Below are 22,055 nucleotides of genomic sequence, written 5' to 3'. Positions count from 1 at the left end.
GGGCTTGAGCTTTTCTTCTTTCACCTTCCAAATCCCTTGAACTTGGTTTATGACGAGTAAGGAGTCACCGATCATTTGTATTTGTTGGATTTTCATTCCCATGACGTTCTCTAGCCCGGCTATCAAGGCTTCATATTCAACAATATTATTGGTACATGGGAAATTCAATTTGATGGTTGTTGGCATTAAAATCTTCTCGGGTGAGCATATCATGACTCCTGTACCTGACCCATATTCATTCTTTGCACCATTGAAGTATAACTCCCAAATTCATTTGTCAATTGTGAAGAGGTTCTCATCAGGGAGATCCATGTTGACCGGAGTGTTATCTGGCAGTGTCAGCAATGACTTGTCCTTTGATTGATTTTTGAGTAACATATTCGATCTCGGACTCGCTCAATAGCATTCTCCACTTCGCCAAACATTCGTTCAGAACTGGTCTCTCCAATAGGTACTTGAGTGGGTCTATTCTTGAGATGAGCTTGACTGAATGAGATAAGACATAGTGTGTTAACATTTGTATGGCTCACACAAGCGTCAAGCAATGCTTCTCCACATCTATGTATCTTGTCTCATAGTCCACCATAGTCTTGCTAATGTAGTATATCGTTTATTCTTTTTCATGGTCATCATATTGTCCTAACCTTGCCCCCATGGTCTTGTCTCTCACTGACATGTATAGGGACAGGGGTTTGTCTGGACTAGGAAGACTAAGGATGGGAGGTTTTGTGAGGTACTCCTTAATTTGATCAAACACTTCTTGGCACTTATTATCCCATATGAATGAGGTATCTTTCTTGAGTAGTTTATTAAATGGCGCGCATTTGTCTGCTAGTTGTGAGATGAAACGTTTTATGGCTTGTATGTGACCTTGCAACCCACGAATTTATCTAATATTCTGGGGAGAGGGCATTTCAGTGATGGCTTGCATTTTGGACGGGTCCACCTCAATGCCTCTTTGTCTTACTATAAAGCCTAGTAATTTGCCAGATTCAACCCCAAAGGCACATTTTTGCGGATTGTGTTTGAGTTGATGTTTTCGGAGCCTTTCGAAAATGGTTCTCATGTTGGTGAGATGATCAAGCCTGGTCTTCCACTTGACCAGAATGTCGTCGACATAATCTTCCATGATGTTGTGTATTAAGTTGTGGAAGATGCTACTCATTGCCCGCTGATAAGTTGCCCCTGCATTTTTGAGGTCGAAGGGCAAGACTTTGTAGCAGTAAGTTCCCCATCGCATTATGAACGACGTCTTAGTCTAGTCTTCTTCTACCATGAAGATCTTGTTGTAACTTGAGAAGTCATCCATGAATGACAACATCTCGTGCCCGGCAGTGTTGTCGACTAAGGCATCTATGTTTGGTAATGGAAAATTGTCCTTTGAGCATGCCTTGTTGAGGTCTCTGTAATCAACACACACTCGGATCCTCCCGTCTTTCTTGGGTACGACCACTACGTTGGCCAACCAGTCTGAGTAATCGACGGGGGTAATGAACTCCACTTTGAGTAACTTGTCGATTTCTTATTTAATTTTGAGCTCAAGGTGGGTCTTCTGACGTCGGAGTTTTGCCTAACAGGCTTGTTCCCTTCATTGAATATTAGGTGATGTTGCACCAATGTGGGATCTAGCCCTAACATATCATCGTATGACCAGGCGAAGACATTAAGATATTCCTTGAGAAAGGAAATCATATTTTCTAATTCCTCAAGAGATAGGGAGGTTCCAATTTTGGTTAACCTTGGATCCTTCTTAGTTCTTAGGTTTATATCGATCGTCTCTTCGTTGATAGCCATTGAGTCGCCATCGAACCTCTTCTTGAATTGTTCAACATGGAAGTGAGTTCCTCAGGTTGAGGGATTTCTTAAAACTCTTACCTTTGTTGATCTTCGTCTTGGTCATCCAATTTGTCATCTTGGGTATTGTGCACCATTATCAGGCTATCTTGAGTGTTCACCATTTTGGAAAATTCTTTTTCATTGTTATTAGTTTTTTCCTGTTTTGATTTTTTAATGGTTTTTGAAATAACACAAGAGGTGTCCCTTATGAGACTCGCGAGAGAAATCTTGGAGACTGGACGCGCAGAGCGGTTAGATGGCCACCTTGTGTCTATCTATTTTTTAGCATCGGGACTTGAAGGTGCCGCTGGTATGCTTCCAGCGATTCTCGAGATAAGGGAGTGATTGAACAATTCTGTTCTTGGGTTTGAATCAGTGGATGAGCACGCTTGGCTATGTTAGAGCCGATTGTGCATACCTTCAAATCCCGGTCAGTAAAAAGGTCTTCAATTCCTAGTTCTTGTGAATGTTGAGATGTGGAAGAAGAGTTATTCCCCGTTGAGGATTCAAGGATCACCTTAGACCATTTTGAAGGATGGGCATCGAGAGGATTGAGGCTTTGAACGCCTCTAGATACAATGCCTAGATAGCTTGAAGGCTTCATCTAGCTTTGCAATAAGGTGAGAGAACACCCAAGACCTCTTCAATCTTCGTTTTCAGTTTTGGCTTTGAATGATTCAGAAATTGCATCCGTTACGCCTTGCCCTTGACTACCAAAGCCTTGGCCTGGTTGGAAGCCTTGGGAGAAGAGCATGTGCCAAGCTTCGAGGGACCCGAAACTGTATTGATGTTGACATTGGATAATGATCATCTATTGATGCAAAAGTTTACAAAATTTGAGGAATAGGGTTGTCGGCCTCTAGGCATAAGGTAGCACAATCGACTTGTTCGAAAGAAGCGAGCAGGATTTCTCCGAGCTCGACTTCTACAACTAGCTTCTCATTATATGTACTAGGATTGAGAAAAGCAGGGGGTTCAGCACATACCTTTGCGATGCCCTTTTTAGTTAGAAATTTGAGGTATTGATGTAGTGTAGAGGCGACCACGAGGTTTTCATGCAGCCACAATTTTCCTAACAACATGTTTAAAGAAGGTTTTATGTCCAAGACATAAAACTTTATCACTTGGACGGTAGGGCTGATCTAGAGTGTGAGAGGAAGTATGTCTTCAAGTTGTCTTTTGGTTTTGTAGTATGCAGCGATAGTTAGTTGACATGACTCGAAGTCATTCGGGCTTTTACATATCTTCTTCATTATTTTCATAGGGTATATGTTTAAGGATGCCCCATTATCAACAAGCACTCTTCGTATTTCATATCATTGCATGAAGACGGTGATGTGTAGAGGTTGGACGTGAAATCGGTTGAAGCTGGCTGGGATGTCATCGTTTGTGAATACGATTGGTGTCGATGCCATCAGCTGATTGATCATTCTGCACAACTCATCCGGCTGTTTTTTGCTTAGGATGTGTGTCTTGGCAATGACCTTCTTGATCTGGGCTCAATGTGCTGGTGAATCGACGAGTAGCTCCAAGATGGAGATTTGAGCTTGGATCTTCCTGAGATGAGCTGGTAGATCGTAGGTGGTTGCAGATCCTTGAATTTCCTTATTCAGCTCGTGATCTACGACCCTCACTGGTTGTTTGGTTTTTGAGGTATTTCTCATTCTTTCATCGAGAGTATCGACCATCAATTGAATGAGTTTGAACACTCGGCCTCTTAGGGTTAAGGAGTCGACCTTGTCAGCTTGAAGCTCGATAGGGTAAGCCCTAGCAAGAGTAGTGGGAGACTTTGAGGTGTTGGCCCCTTGTTTGGAAGATGAAGTCTTTTATTAGTCATGACCATATCAATCTCTAGTGTGTCATCTTCGTCATATCGGTCCTATTTGGGAAGGTTATCGAGGTTTGGAGATGAAGGGCTTCCTCTTAAAAGGCTCAAAAGATCTTCTTCGGGTTCTTGAAACTGATGATCACAAGCCAATATGAAGTGACTGGGATCCTCTTCTTTGTCTCTACACTCAATCATGTAAATAACAACGTTCTCTTTCTAGTTAACTTGAGCTCCTGGCTTTTCGGTCATTGTGACCATATTTTTAGGGAGAGGATTTGTGAAGATACACATCTTTTGATTAGGCTCTTTGACATGTTGGTTTCTAGGTGCGATAGTGATGTCCTCCCTATTGATTAACCCTTGAATCACCCATTTCAAATATATGCAGTCTTGAGTATCATGAGCATGGTTTTGATGCCACTTGTACTACCTGCCCTTATCCGTGGCTTGAAATGGTAGTTCAGATGGTGGTGGAACATAAACCATATTATTAACCAAGAGTAATTGCAATACTTTTTCTAATGGGTCTTTAAGAGGGGTGAAATTATCCTCTCGCTTTTGGTTATTGTTTTGAGCATTGGCTCTAGGCTAACCCCTTCGGTTTTTATTCTGATTGTTGCGTTGAGCAGCTAAACCGTGGGCCGATCCATAAATGACGATCTCATTAACCTGAACGGAAGCATTCCCCCTTTTTTTTTTCTTATTGGGGAACTGTTATCGACTTGATGTCAAGCTTGGTGCTGAGGGGTGTCCCTTTGGCCCTTTCGTGTTGCTCCACCTGATCAATCATGGAGTCAAAAGAGTGAGGGATAAGACATTGGCTGAAGAAGGTCCGGTACTCAGGAGCAGCATTCTCTAAGACTATGGAGATCTTGGCTGAGTCTGTAGTGGACATTCTATGACCGCATTGCCGCCTCAAGGAATTGACCGATGAAATCCTCAAAGGATTCTCCTGAGTTTTGTTTTGTTGCACTGAGTTCGCCTAGGGAGAGAGGTCTTGGTGTTGACCCACAGTAGTGAGAGACGAATAGGTTGAACATTTCGTTTGGAGTGATGTTTGGTCGAGCGGATATTGTTCTCCGATGCTAGTTCAAGGCCTCACCGGTCAATGTTTGTGAAAAGATGGCCTTCAGTTGGCTAGACTTGTCTCGTAAAGCTCGAACGGAGAGGAGGTATGCATTGATGTGAGTATCTGGAACGCTTTTCCCATTGAACTTGTTTCTAAATTCTGGGATGACAAATCTCAGGGAAAGGTCTTCCATGCCTCCAAGGGTCTCATGAACATAAGCCTTTGGGGGTAGAATTTCATTCATGCCCATTCTTATAAGTATATCCTGCATTTGCTTTTAAGGTGCCTTCTTGTTGAGTATTTGAAATGGCAGTAGGCCCACTGGTTGGTGGGTTCCCAAGCGTAGACGAATAAGTTGAAACTTGGGGTATATGTTGGCCTACATGGGCTTGAGATTGATGAGCAGCAGTCACTGGGGCGGTTTGATACATTAGTTCTTGAGGGGCGTACTAACCCATAGGTGTCGCCACCGGTTGCGAAAATTGCACGGTTTGCTAGAGGGACCGATTGAAGAACAGATTGTGCTAAGGGTTGACTTATACCACTAACTTGGTTTGGGATCGACCCGTAAGTTGGGGCATGAACAGTGTAACCTAGGTCAACTAGACTTTGAGGGCAGCTTGGACGCCTATCTCGCCTAAGGGTCGGTTTGAGTCGACACATCTGCTTCGTACAATGTTCAGGACATCATGAGTTGTACTATGGTAGCTCGAGATTGGGTTAGATCCCATAGACCTAGGTGGGTCTTGGTTTTAAGATCGTTGCACCTCAAAGTTTTCTTGATTCGAGTTACGGGAATTGACTTTAAATATTGCATGAATTTCTTCCCTCACTCGACTTCTACTTTGGTTGCCTAAAAATCTCCTGTAGGACAACGCTTGGTTGAACTTCTTGACTATTCAAGGCTTTTCGGGCGGAGCCGATTTTTTAAGCCACACATATCTCAGGATTAAGAGTGGATGCTTGAGACTCTGCCTCTAATTGAAGACTTGAGCGTTGAATAATGGATTGTCCTAAGGTCTGTCGATAACTCCAAGGGATTGCAGCATACTGATCCCTAGGTTTGGGCAGGTTAGGCTTAGAGTCGACCGTGGCGCAGTCATCATGGTCGCCTTGAGTGATTGACATGGTGATTTCTTTTGGTTGGTTCTAAAATCTAGATTTAGGTAAGATCTAAACTCAACGACTTAGTGCAAACCTAGCTTGACACTAGGGTTAAAAACTTTAGCTTAGACCTAGGCTAAGACTAGACTGGAATCTAGACTTACTAGACTCAATGGATTTTAGTTAAAACACTGAACTAGGGTAAGCCTAGTCTAGCACTAGAGGCAACCCTTAAGCTTAGACCTATTCTAAAACCTAGACTAAGATTTAGACTAGATGGTGTGCGAGTCTCGGCTCGGACCAAGATTGGGTCTAGGTTTGGAGGGGCAAGCAACCCTAATGTATTTTTTTTTTTAAATTTTTTTTTATCTTTTTAATTTTGATGAAACACAGTTAAACTAAGCATGGTGAAAGAAGGAAAATTATGATTTCAGTCAAAATTAACAAACTAAAATAAAATCAAAAGGGCAGAAATAGAATAGATCTATCTGAAGAAAAATAATTTTTTTATAGTTGTTATATTTTTATTATAAGTAAAAAATTAGTCAACAGGGAGCCAAAAGTCCCTAAAATGGTCATGTGGGGTCTCAAAATGTTTTTGGGACACTTGCAGTTGGGCGACACGGGTGGTGTCACCCAAAATATTATTATTATTTATTTATTTTTATCTTGTTTATTGTGATGAAAGAAGACTACTTTAAACTTGGAAGAATTAGGAAATAAAAATATATATGATGAAATAAATTAAAGTAAAGTAAACTAGAAAAGCCTAGATTGAACTGAAAATACCTTTTGATATTTTTAAAAATTTTATTTTGATATGAAGTTTTTTGTGCAATCACAAAAGAATCTCTAAAACAGATCCACAAATTTTTCAGAGGTTTCTGAGGCCTTTGAATTTGGGCGACAATGGGAGTGTCACCTAGAAAAAGAAGGGTTTCGGAGCACCAAAACCCTGGATTTTGGTCGTAGCTGACTTTTGGGACCTTTTGTGACTAAAACCAGTGAATAAAAATCGTATTTTGAAGCATGGATCAAGCTCGAAATAGCCTCAAGGTGGGTGCCAAACTGTTTACGATAAAAATTTGATAGATCTTCCGATGAAAATCTCTCGAATTTTAACACCTTAAAATAAGTAAAAAGAAGTAAATAAGGTGGTAGAGAAAGTGAGACAGATCGAATTCTGATCTGAGGCTAGTTTTGCTCGGAAACGAGCATATCTACTCTCAGATCTGTGGCAGTGCTAGCATGAATTAAAATACAAATTTTACTACAAGTTAACAGATCAAAAATAAATAAAAGAAGCAAAATAGTAAAAAGAAGAAGAAAGAGAGAGGAAGAAATAATACCAAACTAAGTCGGATGCCTCGGGATTCCTGAGCCTTTGAGGGCTCACCCGTATCAGAACAGACCCTCTTTGCCTTTTTGATTCGGATGTTGACCAGCAGATTTCTAGTATGAAAGGGATCTAGGCTTTTTTTGTGAACTCCAGAGGTTGAATATCAATTATGAGATTTTCTATAATTTTTTGAAGTTTTTGGAGTTTTTTTCTAAATTTTTAGGAATTTTCTAAGGGTTTTTCTTTTTTTTGGGTAATTTTCCTAATTTTGAGAATTTCTAATGTTTTTTTGGTTTCTTTTTCTCTCTCCTTTTGGGTTAGGGAGAGGGGGTATTTATAGTATTCAATTGGTGATCCTATTTTTGGTATTTTTGAGTAATTTTCTTAATTTCAAGAATTTCTACGGATTTTTTGGTCTCTTTTTCTCTCTCCTTTTGGGTTAGGAAGAGGGGGTATTTATAAGATTCAATTAGTGATTTTTTTTAATTTTTTGGAAGTTTTTTCGAAATTTTTGGATTTATCTTGAAGTTTTAGCCTTATATAATTAAAGAAAACGTGTTTACTACATTATCAGATACGTTGACTGCATCATCAACCCACGCCTGGCCCTGTCAGGCCCATTACTGCCTGGCCTGCGGCCTGACAGTTGGGTCTCATAGGGCCTAAATTGTTATTTGTTATATCTTTTTATTCGTAGGTCCGATTCAGACGATTCTTGGACCGTTGCAAAGTTCTTGGGCTCTACTTCAAATTGGGATATGAATTGGGTAGTTTTGAGGCAAATAAATTGGATATAATAGGATAATATGGTTCTAAGGGTTCAGAAAGCCATAGAATTTGCCAGATTTAAAATGTCATGTTTACAACGGAGTACACTGTGAATTTCCAAAAATATTCATATTTTTGTGATAGGCTTTTGAACAGGCAAATGAGGTCCAAATGAATTCAAATCACTGGCATTAGAAATCTATGTGTGTCCATTATAATGTTCATGTTTAAACATTGTTCAAATCCCTTATAAATGGGAAGTTATGCCTCAATATGTGCAATCATGTCACTGTTGATAGATTCTATTGGGTTTTATCACTGTTACTATTGTTGCCATGGGTTTTGACTAACCAAAACAAGTCCAATTGTTCTCAAATCACTGCGTTATGAAAGATCTCTGAGTATGTTTAAAGTTTCATGTTGAAAGTATTTCGAATTCCTCTTAGATTAAAAGCTATGCCTTAATTTGTGAGAACATGTCACTATCGGCAGAATATACTAGATTTCCAGAACTGTCATTTTATTGTCACAAACTTTTGAATGGCCAAATGAAGTTTAAATGCTTTCAAACGACCCTTGTTAGAAAGATACGTGTTTTCATTCGAATTTGATTTGAAGCCATCTTAAAATACTTAATGGACTGAAAATTATAACTCTTCAAAGAGGGACATGTCACTGCCACAATTGTGCATCATATTTCAGATAGCATGCTTTTGTTGTACTGAGCTTTTGAAGGGCCAAACGAGATCTAAAATTGGTTTGGGAACCGTCTCTAAATAGATAGAATGTTATGTCCCTATTTATGAGAGGACATCACTGTCTGAAATTACATGAAATTGCCAGGCATGTATAAGTTAATACTGCGATTTAATTGGGGTTGTTTGTGAATCAAGCACCATGCCTCGATGTGTATGTATGTATACCACCGATGATATGGGCGGTATATCCCCAAATTGTGCATAGATTATTCAAACGATGTAACGAGTAATCTGATCAAAGGAGATGAAATTAATTGTTTGGAAATACTGTGTATGCCTTATTGAGACACTGTGATACTGTTTTATATTGTGATACTGATACTGACCACTACACAATGGGCCACCCATTGGTAGTGGGTACTGTGATACAGCTTTGTACTGTGATATACTGTGACACTAACCACTACGCAATGGGACATTTATTGGTAGTTGGAAACTGCTATGCTGATAATTACTGACTGTGCATCGATAGGACTGGGGTAGGTGGTGAAACTGAACAACAGGGTGGGTCGATCCCCCCAAATCTTCATTGGCACTATGCATTGGGTCACCCAATGGTAGTGTAACACCCTCTCGCCAGAAGGGCTTATGAGAGGGTCATATCGTACAAGGCTTCTTCCTATCGAAAACCCCAAAGCACGCTGGGGATTGTGTATGTGTGTGAGGGCAATAAGAAGTGGGACACCCACTTGTCATTGTCTTCCCTCTTGAGTGAGGGTAGAAGTTCCAAGCTACAGGATTGGCATGGCCTAATCAATGGAACTTCTACTTTAGGAGTAGGCTTCTCTAGCTTCTACTATGTGAGGTTGTGTGAAGTTGTGATCTATCGGCATTAGTTCTGCTAGAGAGTAAATGACTGATGGCTTATACACTGTTATGCTATGATTGAACTGTATAGACTCTTACACTTTTAATGTACTGAAGGGCATGAATAGATAAAATTTTCAAGATATCTGTGTAAGTTAGTGAGCACTGTTATTTGTTATTACCGTTATAGGTCGGAATGCAATGGTGTAGATCTACTTACGGGGCTGTTAGCTTATTCTCATTACTTTCATTCTTGTAGAGTGATAGTTTCTGGCTCGGGTGAGAGGGCAACTATTCGGACGTTGAGATGCTTAAAGCTTGAAGCTTATTGAAGCGTGTCTGAGAAGCTTTTCAGAGTAAGTGTTGGTGGTGGCCTCACCGAGATGTTTGTTTTATGTTTACCTTGTATGTTGTGGCCTGTAGTGCCTTGAACTGATTGTAAAGCAATTTTGGAGAATGATTGTAAAAGGATATGACTTTGTTTTTTGTTAAATATCTGTCTTATTGATTGGATTTTAATTTTCTTCGTGATTTGCTCTGGATTCCACCTTTATATGCGTTGAGCCACTCCTACCTGAGTGGCGTTCACCACCTCATGTCGCGGTCTCGCACTCTGTTGCCCTCCGATATGTACAGTATGGGGCCAGGGGGCGGGGTTGTGACAATTTATAGTATCAGAGCTGCCAGGATAGGATTCTTGGCCTTTGAAGTTTAAGAAGTGTCTTTAGAATAGTTTTTCATAGGTTCGTAACTGGGTAGTTGTGTCTTAGGTCAAAGATGATGAGAACTCGTATCAACAATACAGGTTCCAACAATGAGAATACAGAGGCCCTCGGGGAATTTTTCAGAACTTTAGGGGCCATGGCCCAAGTTGTGGAAGATTTTCAGGAGTTCCAACTAAGAATATAAGGTAGATTAAGGCCCTCGCCATCTGAAAATGTCGGAAGGAGGGTTCGGCCCCCCCCTAGGGGAGACTGTAGGGGAAGGACTCAACCGGATGCAATTAAAGTTTAGAAGATTTTTTCGGGGGACGTGAGGGAGAACCGGCGCCCGTCATGCTCAAACTGCGGGCTGAACAACCACCTTGTGATGGAGGGCGGGAACTTGTTATTGTTCTGCAGACTTGGCCACCAAATCAAGGGCTGCTCAGTAATGAAACCGAAAAAGCTGAAGGAAAGACCTTCACCTTCAAGATATTCTCAAGGAAATGGAGATTAGAGAAGTGGTAAGGCCCTGAAGACCTCCTGTGGTGACATCGAGCAAAATCAGCCAGTACATTGTTACTTCTGTGGGAAGCCAGGTCATGCGGCTTTTGAGTGCTAGGTAAAGATGAGGGCATGCTTCAAGTGTGGCAAGTCAGGCCACCTGATTAGGGATTGCCTAGTAATCAGGGACAAGTCTAAGCTAAGAACCCAAGGAGGAAGCTTTGGCCTCAACTTCAGTAACCAAAGGTATGGTTTTGATTTGTGACGTAGAAGTTAGAGTTTTGATCATGTTTCCTCTCACTCCTTTTGTCGCACCATATATTTCATACCATATACATGTTAAACTTGAGAATCTTGATTGGATTTTTTATTTTATGGTAGAATCTTTAGAAAATGATATTTTATATAATCATTGTGGGGTTTGAAGGCATATTTACTTATAGACTTGATACTTCTAAACATCTAAGTGTTTGATAGTATTTTGGGCATGGACTGGTTGTCCACATACCATGCTACGGTGAATTGTTACGATAAAACTGTAACCTTTAGGAGCCCAAATCACAGCCTAAATTGAGCTTTATGAGCATTAAGAATGTTCCCCTCTGCACCTTATCTCGGCCCTTCGGGCCTCTCGCCTGTTGACCAAAATATGTGTTGGGCACTTGGCTTATGTGGTGGAAAATAGGGATGTCCAATCTAAGTTAGAGGAGATAACAGTGGTGAGAGAATATCCAGAAGTTTTTCCTGAAGAGTTAAACTCTCCGCCCCCAGTAAGATAGAAGAGAATTTGAAATAGAAATAGCCCCTAGTACTGCTCCCATTTCTAAAACCCCTTACAAGATGACCCCAACTTAGTTAAAAAGGAGCTAAAAGAAAAACTACATGAGTTATTGGATAAAGGGTTCATCCGGCCCAGTGTATCACCATAGAGTGCATCAGTTTTAAGAAAGATGGGTCTTTGAGGCTTAGTATTAATTATAAACAGCAAAATCAGGTCACGATAAAGAACAAGTACTCCTTGCCTAGGATTGACAACTTGTTTGATCAACTTTACGAAGCGCAAGTATTTTCCAAGATTGACCTCTGGTAGGGCTATCATCAACTGCGGGTCAAGGAAGAGGATATTCTTTAGACCGTATTCAGGACCTAGTTTGGTCACAATAAATTTTTAGTGATGCCATTTGGATTAACCAACGCACCAACGGTCTTTATGGAGGTAATGAATCGAGTTTTTAAACCCTTTCTAGATGATTTTGTGGTGGCTTTTATCGATGACATTTTGATATATTTGAAGAATCTGAGCGAATATAAACAACATCTAAGGATGGTCCTTCAGATCTTAAAGTCAAAAAAGCTGTATGCCAAGTTGAGTAAGAGTGAATTCTCGCTCCCGAGCATGGCTTTCCTCAGGCATATTCTTTCGAAGGACGGGGTCGCAGTTGACTCTTGTAAAATCAAGGCTGTACTTAAGTAGAGAAGACATGTTGAGAGCTGTGTTATTATGATTATTATTATTTAAAGAGGCATTATCTGAAAGAGACCCCATCTAAAATGTTCATTGACCATAAGAGCCTCATGTAATTGTTTTCTCAGAAGGAATTGAATATGAGACAAAGAAGATAGATAGAATTGTTAAAAGCTTATGACTGTACCCTCAACTACCACCTAGGAGAGACCAATGTCGTGGCAGACGACTAGAGTAGGAAACCATGGTATCAGTAGCATGTATGATGGTCCAAGAAATGAAATTGGAAGGAAAAGAGGTCTTCGATGTGGGTAGCGGTAAATTGTTAAGATTTAAAGATATGGCATGTATTCCAGATGACGAGAATGTAAAAAGGGCTATTCTGGAATAGGCTCACCACTCCTTTTACATTGTACATCCAGGAAGTACTAAAATAGGCCAAGACCTGAAGAAAGCTTTTTGGTGGAATGATCTGAGGAGGAAAGTGGCACAATTTGTCTCTAAGTGTTTAACATGTCAGCAAGTAAAGGCTAAACATCAGAAACCTACAGGACTTTACAGCCCTTACCTGTTTCAGAATGGAAATGGGAACATATTACCATGGATCTTGTCCCTGGCCTGCCTACTAGGCATGAAAGTATTTGGGTCATTATGGACCAATTAACGAAAGCTACCCATTTCTTACTGGTTCGCACAACCTAGACTTTGGATAATCTAGCCCAGTTATACATTAAAGAGATAGTATGACCGCATAGAGTATCTATTAGCATTGTGTCTGACAAGGACTCCAGATTTACTTCAAGATTTTGAAAAAGTCCGCAATCAGCCTTGGGAACGAAACTCACTTTTATACTGATTTCGACCCCCAGACTGATGGGCAGTCGGAGAGGACAATACAAACCCTGGAAGATATGTTAAGGGCATGGGTTGCAGATTTTAAAGGAAACCGGGATGATCATCTACCTTTGATAGAGTTTGCATATAAGAACAGTTTCTATGCTAGTATTCAGAAGGCACCTTTTGAGGCCCTGTATGGGAGGAAGTGCATATCACCTATATATTGGGATGAGGTCAGTGAAAGGAGATTGTTGGGGCCAGAAATTGTTCAGATAACATCAGAAAAGATTGCTTTAATTCAAGAAAGGCTCAAACTAGCTCAGAGTCGGTAGAAGAGTTATGCCGATAATCGTAGAAGAGACATTGAATTTAAAGTGGGTGATCGGGTCTTTTTGAAAGTGTCGCCAATTAAGGGCATCATGAGATTTGGCAAGAAAGGAAAACTAAGTCCACAATTTATTGGACCTTTTGAAATTTTAGAAAAAATCGGAGTCGTGGCATATCGATTGGCCTTAACACCCGAGTTGGCTAATATTCATAATGCTTTTTATATAGCACTGAAGAGGAAATATTAGCCTGATCCATCCCATGTTTTGAAGTATGAACCGAACCCGATCAGGGAAGATTTGACTTATGTCGAGCAACCAATTGAAATACTGGACAAGAGAGTGCAGGTTCTGCGTAATAAAGAAATTTCTCTGGTCTGGGTGTTATGGCAGTGTCACTCACGATAAGAATCGACATGGGAATGAGATGATGAAATCAAGGATAAGGACCCTGATTAACTGACGATTTTAGGGACAAAATCTTTTTTAAGGGGGGGATGATACATGGACCAAGATTTCCCTGCCATAGAAACACATGCGATAATAGGAGTCTGATAGAGAAGAAGCACACACGGTAGTAAGGTGGAGAGCTAACAGCCGTGCGTGTCAGAGGGTAACGCCGTGCATGACACTGCTGCGAGTGTAAGGAAGAGAGGAGAGAGAAAAATTAGTGCCACACATGAGAGAGAGTAGCGCTGCAAGTGTAACGCCGCGCATGAAAGAGAGAGTAGCACCGTGAGCGTAATGCTATGCATGAAAGAGAGAGTAGCACCGCGAGTGTAACATCGCACATGAAAGAAGATGAGGAGAGAGAGTTACCGTCGTGAGTGTAAGAAGAAGAAGGAGTTTTCACAAATGCCAGTAAGATGAAGCAAATGGGCTACCGTTGTACGTGCAACACCGTGCATGTCACCACCTGCTAGATGCATGCTGCCACACACGTCACTTGTACTGATGCATGGGTGGTGCTTGCCACTTGTCCAGCCTTGGACTGCCACCCTAGCAAACAGGGTACTTTAGCCCCTCTCTCTCACATGCCATTAACTTCTCATTTTCTCTCTGTAGAGCCTTTCACCTTAGAGCTCACTGTTATCTCATTGTTATGGTCATTGATGGAAGCTTGAAAGACGGGGGACAGGGGGGTCGGGACTATGAAAGAGGATTGAAAGGCACCATTGCTTATTAGGTAAGTGGACCACACCACCATTACACCTGATTTTGTAGAGGCATGAAACCAAAATACTTGCAAGCATGGTGATAGAAAGCGAGTGTGTTTATGCATTATTTCATAGAGTTAATGCCTCTAATGCATGATGGGTCCATGTATGTCTAATTCAAGATGGTAGAGACTTCATGATGTTATCCACGATGAATTTAAAGTCATTAAGTATCCTTTGAGACATGTACTGAGCACACTGTGAATTTCAAAGAATAGTCTTGTTTTGTAATAAGCTTTTAAACAGTCAAATGAGGTCCAAATGACTTTAAATCACAACCATTAGAAATATATGTGAGTCAATTATAATGTTCATGTTTAAACATTGTTCAAATCCCTTATAAATGGGAAGTTATGCCTCACTATATGCAAGCATGTCACTGTTGACAGATTCTATTAAGTTTCATAACTGTTACTACTATTGCCATGGGTTTTAACTAACCAAATGAAGTCCAATTGTTCTCAAACTACTTCCATGTGAAAGATTTGAGTATGTTTAAAGTGGCATGTTGAAAGTATTTGAAATTTCTCCTAGATTAAAAGTTATGCCTTAATTTGTGAGAATATGTCACTGTTTACAGAATTTACTAGATTTCCGGAACTATCATTTTATTGTCACGAACTTTTGAATGACCAAATGGAGTTCAAATACTTTCAAACAACCCTTGTTAGAAAGATACGTGTTTCACTCGAACTTTGGTTTTGAAACCATCTTAAAATACTTAATGGACTGAAAGTTATAATTCTTCAAAGAGGGACATGTCATTGTCACAATTGCGTAGCAGATTTCAGATAACATGCTTTCGTTCTACTGAGCTTTAGAAGGGCCAAACGAGGTCCAAACACTTTCAACCACCCCCATTTAAAAGATATGTGTGTATATTGTAAAATTGGTTTTGGAACTATCTCTAAATTCTGAATAGATCAAAAGTTACATCACTGTTTATGATAGGACGTCACTGTCTGAAATTGCATGAAATTGTCAAACTTGTGTTAAGTTAATACTGAGATTTAATTGGGGTTCTTTGTTAATCAAACACGACGCCTCGATGTGTATGTATGTATACCACTGATGAAATGAGCGGTATATCTCCAAATTGTGCATACATTATACAAATGATGTAATGAGTAATCTGATCAAAGGAGATGAAATTAATTGTCTTGAAATACTGTATATAGGTACCTGAGACACTGTGATACTGTTTTATATTATGATACTAATACTGATCACTACGCAATGGGCCACCCATGGGTAGTGGGTACTGTGATATTGCTTTATACTGTGATGCTGACCACTAAGCAATGGGATACCCATTGGTAGTTGGATACTACTATGCCAGCAATATGGGTTACCCAATAATAGTGTAACACCCTCTCGCCGGAAGTGCTTATGAGAGGGTCATGTCTTACAAGGCCTCTTCCTATCGAAAACAACAAAGCGAGCTGGGGATTGTGTGTGTGTGTGAAAACAGTACAAAGTGGGATACCCATTTGTCATTGTCTTCCCTCTTCAGCGAGGGTAGAAGTTCCAAGCTACAAGATTTGCTTGGCCTGATCAATAGAACTTCTACTTCAGGAGTAGGCTTCTTTAGCTTCTACTATGTGAGGTTGTGTGAAGTTGTGATCTATCGGCATTACTGTTCTACTAGAGAGTAAATGACTGATGGCTTATACACTTCATGTTATTCTATAATTGAGCTGTGTATACTCTTATACTGTTAAAGTACTGAAGGACATGAATAGAGAAAATTTTCATGATATCTGTATAAGTTAGTGAGCAATGTTATTTACTATTACTGTTATAGGTCGGAATGCAATGGTGTACATCTACTTACTGGGTTGTTAGCTCATTCCGCTCACTTTCATTCTGGTAGAGTGATAGTTTCTGGCTCGGGTAAGAGGGCAACTGTTTGGGTGTTGAGATGCTTAAAGCTTGAAGCCGGTTGAAGGGTGTCTGAGAAGCTTGTCATAGTAGGTGTTGGTGATGGCGTCACGGAGATGTTTGTTTTATGTTTACCTTGTATTTTGTGGCCAGTAGTGCCTTGAACTGATTGTAAAGCAATTTTGGAGAATGATTGTAAATGGATATGACTTTGTTTTTTGTTAAATATCTGTCTTACTGACTGGATTTTAATTTTCTTCGTGATTTTCTCTGGATTCAACCTTTATATGCGTTGAGCCACTCTTACCTGAGCTGCGTTTGCCACCTCATGTCACGGTCCCGCACTCTGTCGCCCTCCAATATGTACGGTATGTAAGCATATATCATGAAACGCGAGTTATAAACATTGAGCTCATGGAAGTAAATGAATAATAAAAATAGGGTGCGGTTTGTATAGAGTCGAGGCTCTAAACAATTAAATTACAGCCCACCGTCAAATAGTGTCAAGAAATATGGTTTGCATATTGAAAATTTTTGTGATAGCCTTAAAATATATTTTCATCTTTAATTATAAAATTTAAAGCTTCAAAAATAGTGTATATCAAGCAAATCTATGAAAACTTGAAAATCTTGAAAATTGACGGTCCAAAAATGCTTACAAGATGCACTATTTTTAAAACTTGAAATCCATTTTTTTCTCATGTCTATGAATCTTGATTTCTAGATGATTAATTTGATCATATTTGGGCATCAAAACAACATCTTCTAGTTAAATTTTTGAGGTAGACTCTAATTTGATTGTTTAGATCCTAGGCTTTATATAAACTTTTCACATAAAAGTAAGACAAATCATTGTATATTTCTCGAACTTCTTGACACGACTCAAGCTGTCCAATTTGAAATGGGATGGCTAGTGCTAATTGTAAACTTATTGTAACAAAGGTAAATGGTGTCATATTATACAATCTCTTAAATTTAAACACAACCAACAAAAATAAAACTGAAAAATGATCTTAGTGATCGTTATGTTAAAAAGAAAGAAAAATAAAATAAAATAATAATAATAATAATATTAATAATATTAATAATAATAATAATAATAATAATTATTATTATTATTATTATTATTATTATTGTTATTATTATTATTATTATTATTATTATTATTATTATTATTATTATTGTTATTATTGTTACTATATTGTTACTATTATTACTAGTATTACTATTATTACTATTATTACTACTATTACTATTATTACTATTATTAGTATTATTCTTATTATTGTTATTATTGTTATTATTTTTATTATTGTTACTATTGTTACTATCGTTACTATCGTTACTATCATTACTATCATTACTATTATTACTATTATTACTATTATTAGTATTATTATTATTAGTAGTATTATTATTATTATTATTATTATTATTATTATTATTATTATTATTGTTATTATTATTATTATTATTATTATTATTATTATTATTATTATTATTATTATTATTATTATTATTATTATTATTATTATTATTATTATTACTACTACTACTACTACTGCTACTATTATTATTACTACTACTACTATTATTATTATTGCTATTATTATTACTATTATTATCACTATTATCACTATTATGATTATTATTATTGTTGTTGTTGTTGTTGTTGTTGTTGTTATTATTTATTTTATTTTTATTTTTTTATTCTTTTATTTTTTACACAAATAGTTTCTCATCTCAGTAGATCTGATGTGGATCAAGATCTAGTTACTAGAAAATTTTAATTCTTAATTTTATTTTTAGAGATGTGGGTAGACTAATAATAATATTATTTATTTTAAGATATAAGGTTACCATTTTGTTTTTTTAGGAAACTTGTCTTTGTTTTCTGGATATTGTTTTTTTTCTAGAAAATATCCTTTTATTATTATTATTATTATTTTGGGAATTTCTATCTTTTTAGTTATGGAAATGGGGTATATTTTGGTAGAGTTGGGATCTTTTAGGAGGGACGTTAACATTAAAGAGTAGTGCGTATAGGTCATCTTTAGTTATCTCCATGTGTTTTAAATAGGATTTATCTTTCATGGAAAGGATAAGTTGTTAGTTGTCAGCAGTGATTAAAAAATCAGTGACCCGATCTGGAATCGAGCGATTCGGAAAGAGAATCATCATGACCATCTCAGATCCAGTAAAAAACCGGGATTCAATCGATTCAGAATCGTAGACTCGTCGATTTTTCATCAAACCGCCGATTTTGACAATTCTTCACCGAGTTTGACCGATTCTTCATGAGTCAAGTGAAAAAAGAAAAGAAAAAGGATCAACAGTTTTTCTTGAATTATTTTAAAAAAAATTTAAGGACAAAAATTACCGATTCCTCCGATTCTTCTGCTCCGACCCACCAATTCCCCAATCCGATATGAGTATAGTTGTGACCTATTCGAATCACCGATCCGATTTTTTAAACATGGCTTACAAGTTTAATGGGAATTGTTGGTGCATGAGTAGTTTGATAGAGTTTAAGTTCACGTTTAATAAGTGTTAGATAGGATAGGAGTCGTTTAGGAGAGTGATTATCTTTTGTAAGGTGTGGCTATTATAAAAGAAAGATCGTATAATGTAATGAGAGATCGAATTTTTACGAAATAAAAAAGTGTTGATGAAAGATCATATTGAGAGATTGAATTTTTATGAAATAAAAAAATGTTGATCTTTTCCGATGTTCAAAACAACGGATTGGGCCAATTAGGCGGTGGTCCTGGCCCGATCCAATTAGTTCGACCGATTATGACTAAATCGGTTGATTAGTGCTCGATTTTTTCCGAAAAATATAATTTTGGTAAAAAAAATCGAGAAATACAAAAAAAATCCAAAAAAAATTGTAAAAAATGTTGCAAATTTATATGTATTGTTTTTTATATTAAAAACATAAAAAAAGCAAAAAATAAATAGCATAAGCATAATTGGGTTTCAGAAAAAATGATTAGGCATCAGAACCAATATTTTTCAGTGATCAATATATAATAAATATATATTAATATTATATATTCTATATGTAATCAATATGTACTATATAATATAAATTAAATTAATAAAATAAATATAAATTTATAATATAATATGATATAATATTATAAAATAGTAAAATACTTCAACTCAAGACCATGTTTGTTTTTTTTGGGTCATTGGAATTCAATTGAAAATGGGTGTGGTTTGTATAAGATTGCAACCTTAAACAATCTAATTAAGACGCACCTCCAAATTTTATTGTAACATGTAATTTTGGTGTAAAACATTCTTAGGTATATTATCTAAAAATATATTTTCATTTTTAATTATAAAATTTTAAACTCCGAAAATGGTTAAAATCAAATAGATATATAAACATATGAAAATCTTGAAAAATGAACGGTTTAGATAATGTGTTGTAAGATGTACTATTTCTGGGATTCAAAATCTTTTGTTTTTTTCCTCATATTCATATATCTCGATGTCGAGATGATCAAATAGAGGTTTTTTCAACATTAAAACAACCTTTTTTGATGGATTTTTGAGGTGCATCTTTAATTCTACATTTTAAGGTTGCAACCTTATGTAACCATTTTCCATTAAAAATATAGGTAAAATATAAAATTGTTCATCTCTTTGTGTCAATTTTGATAAATTTCCATTTATCTCTCAAATCTTTGTCTATGTGTATATCTGTATGCCCCTCGCAGGGATTGGTGGTGTAGGTATTAGATTGAAGATCAAAACAAATGAGCAACAAATAAATTTTATATCCCCCAGGTTGAGGGACTTATGGACTTTGCACCCTGTCGTGTCCAACCAACTGTGGTGCATCTGAGTCTACTCGCCCAAGGCGGCAAACCCTATAGCTAGCAAACAAAAAATTTGTAATAATATATAAAGTTTTAAGTAGAGAAATAGAAGAATAGGGAAAAGAAAACATTAAGAAAAATATAAAAATCATTGTAAGGATAGCTTTGCAGACTCTGCACTATGGCAATGCCCTTATTGGCTGAATTTTAGAACAAATTCTCGATTCTTGCACTAATCGGCTGATTAGTGCCAATTAGTCCAATTAGTACGTTGAAAATAAAAATCATGCATTCATGACGTTGGAATCAGGCTAGATCGAGATCGGCCAGTGACCGATCCCAATTTAGTCGGCTGATCTTTTAAACACCGATCTTTTCATATCGGGGAGAGAGAGAGAGAGAGAGATGGGCTCTGTGGGTATTTTTTTTCTCTCTTGTGTCCCTCTTCTCAAATCCCCTTCCTTCTTCCTGTCTCTTGAAAGCTTAGAGGAACCCCAATCCGCTTTTGAAGCAGTTGCGTTCTTGGCAACCATTATCATAGTCCATGAGAGTGGCCATTTCTTGGCTGCATATCTTCAAGGAATCCATGTGAGTAAATTTGCTGTGGGTTTCGGTCCTGTGTTAGCAAAATTCAATGCGAAGAATGTCAAGTTCTCTATCAGGGCCTTTCCTCTAGGTGGTTTTGTGGGTTTTCCAGACAATAATCCCGAGAGTGATATCCCAGTTGATGATGAGAATTTGTTATAGAATAGACCAATTATCGATAGGGTACTAGTTATATCAGAATTTGTTGAAGGATTATGCTCACGGGATATAATTCTCAGTGTAAATGGTAATTCTTTGTACAAATCCACTTTCTCTGCTTTTCAAGTTGTTGATATGATAAGGAAAAGCTCTGGTAGGAGCGTCGTGATAAACGTAGAGAGAGAAAATAAGATTTTAGAAATTGGGGTCGCCCTAGATTTTAATTCAGATGGAACGATTGGGGTACAATTGTTTGCTAATTTTAGAGTTTCGAAGCTGAAACCCAGAAATGTCACTGAGGCTACGGCCTATGCTAGCAAGGAGTTTTGGGCTCTTTCTATGAAAGTGTTGGATAGTTTGAAACATATCTTTTTTAATTTTTCACAATCAACAAGCAAGGTTTTAGGACCTGTAGCCATTATTGCTATAGGAGTAGAGATCTCAAGATCAAGCACTGATGGCCTCTATCAATTCGCAGCCATTCTTAATCTTAATCTTAATCTTGCGTTAATAAATTTGCTTCCTTCACTTGCTCTTGATGGTAGGTCATTGGCTCTTTTACTTGTAGAGGCGGCAAGAGGGGGTAGAGAGATCCCCCAAAAAGTTGAGCGGAAGATGCTATGTGGATTTTTGAGAAAAAGAGAATAGAGAGAGATAAACGTAGAGAGTTCGGGATTTTAAGAGAGACCGCAATAAGGGCTTGTGAGATCTGTAGGTTTTTAAGAGTGAGAGAGAGGAGAGAGAGAGACAATGTTGAGATTTGGGGCTTTTGAGAGACACCACAAGGCTTGAGCGCACTGTGGGTTTTTTTTTTTGTTTCTTTTTTTTGAGAGAGAGAGGAGAGAGAGATTTTGCTAGTCTCCAGAGAGAGAGGAGAGAAACCTTTTTGCTGGTCTTGAGTGAGAGAGAGGCGAGATATTTTGCTCAGTCTTGAGAGAGAGAGAGAGGAGAGAGATGTTATTCTCCATCTTGAGAGAGATGAAGAGAAGCTATAGAGAGGACATCAAGATGAAAGAGAAAAATTTTAGTGAACCAAAGAAA

At 37.9% G+C, this 22,055-nt stretch overlaps 1 non-coding gene across 1 annotated transcript in view; it reads left to right on the top strand.

Annotated features, from left to right (window-relative positions):
* The window catches only part of LOC18425975 (putative membrane metalloprotease ARASP2, chloroplastic), a 33,644-nt gene extending 11,982 nt beyond the window's left edge, over positions 1-21,662 (top strand). Inside the window, exon 6 of the transcript XR_016058567.1 lies at positions 20,753-21,662. This is a non-coding gene — a transcript (putative membrane metalloprotease ARASP2, chloroplastic). The remainder of the gene's footprint in view (positions 1-20,752) is intronic.
* The last annotated feature ends 393 nt before the right edge of the window (positions 21,663-22,055 follow it).

This window comes from Amborella trichopoda, chromosome 6, assembly GCF_054954075.1.
Source record: "Amborella trichopoda isolate Santa Cruz 75 chromosome 6, AtrichopodaSantaCruz75HAP2 v2.0, whole genome shotgun sequence".
Classification (NCBI taxonomy): Eukaryota; Viridiplantae; Streptophyta; class Magnoliopsida; order Amborellales; family Amborellaceae; genus Amborella; species Amborella trichopoda.
This window is presented reverse-complemented; position numbering and strand designations above follow the sequence as displayed.